The sequence below is a fragment of the Drosophila teissieri genome, unplaced genomic scaffold (assembly GCF_016746235.2).
Source record: "Drosophila teissieri strain GT53w unplaced genomic scaffold, Prin_Dtei_1.1 Segkk125_quiver_pilon_scaf, whole genome shotgun sequence".
NCBI lineage: Eukaryota > Metazoa > Arthropoda > Insecta > Diptera > Drosophilidae > Drosophila > Drosophila teissieri.
In genome coordinates, this window is record NW_025224991.1 from 1,419,782 (window position 1) to 1,421,189 (window position 1,408).

Consider the following 1,408-nt stretch of genomic DNA (forward strand, 5'->3'; position numbering starts at 1 on the left):
CGCACAGCAGCTCATAAAACAGGCTAGCTCCTATTAGGTCAACACGCTGAGCTTTATGAAATTCCGGGTCGGCAAGCTGCAGGTTTTCTGGAATCTTCCAGTCCCCAATGTCCACATTAAAACTTGGCTGGCGATCCGTGATATTGGGAGCGATAACTGCTGTTATGCTCGTTGAGAAATCCGAAGTGACAGACCGCATCGCAATTCCTACCGAGAATCCATCAGTCGCGAAATTGGAATCCCCGATTCCAGTGACGGAGCCGGACGACCTCGACACCAAGTGCAGAGAGCCAGAATCTAACAAGGCCCTGCAGGGAACGAACAGTCCCGACCGATTCTGCACTAGAACGGTTGCAGTGGCTAGCAGCACAAGGTCACTACCGAGATCCTGGGCAATTAGAGTAGAAGAAGTCGAAAGCGGGGCAGAAGGCTCAGTGTGGGAGCTTGAAGACACCGGAACATGTGGCTGCGAGGAAGGCGGACCATCTAGATGGAGCAGCGTATGATGCCTGATTCCACAGGTGCGGCAGCGGCTCGAGCTGCACTGGCGTAGCTGATGACCTGCCTTTAGGCAATTTAGGCAAAGTGCTAGTCTCTTTGCCTCGCGCAGACGATCTACTGGCGCTAAGTCTCTAAATTGCGGGCAATAATATATGGCATGCTCTGCACTATGGCAAAGCATGCAACCAAGAGAATTTTGGGTGGTAGCAACTAGCGTCGAACGATTTCTGCCCACCTGAACGCCTGGCGCATAGGTTGCCATGGCGCAATCCACGGCCTCCAAAGTCCTACATCGCTGCTCCAGGAATGCAGCCATCGATTCCCAGGATGGAATAAAGTTGACAAAGACCTGATCCTCTATGCGCTCCTCCCACTTAGCTTGGCTCGCCGCATCCAGCTTTTGCAGCAGCACTTGCACTATGATGCAGCCAGCGATTTGCTCAGTGGTGCCCAAACCCTTCAACGCACGGATGTGAGCGTTAAACTTGTCCGACAATTCCCGAAGCGATGCCACTGAACTATTCCGTACTACCTTTAGACCCAGAATCTCGGTGATGTGCGTCTGAAAAACGAGACGCCGATTATCAAACCTTTTTTGAAGCAACTCTAAAGCCGCTTCGTAATTGCCGTTTGAGATCTCCAATGATCGGATAGTTTCCAGCGCTGAATCCCTCAAACATGACCGCAGATGTTGAAATTTCTCAATGTTGGAGAGGTCCGGATGGCTGTCGATTATGCTCGTGAACACGGAGTAAAAATCCGCCCAGTTTGCGTAGCCTCCGCCAAACGTTGGCAGCTGCACAGGCGGCAACGGCATCGGCCTCGGCTGCGTCTGATGACCACTACACTGGTGGGGCACAACACCTTCCGCAAGCGTTGAGTGCGCGCGAAATGCACATTGCGTTTG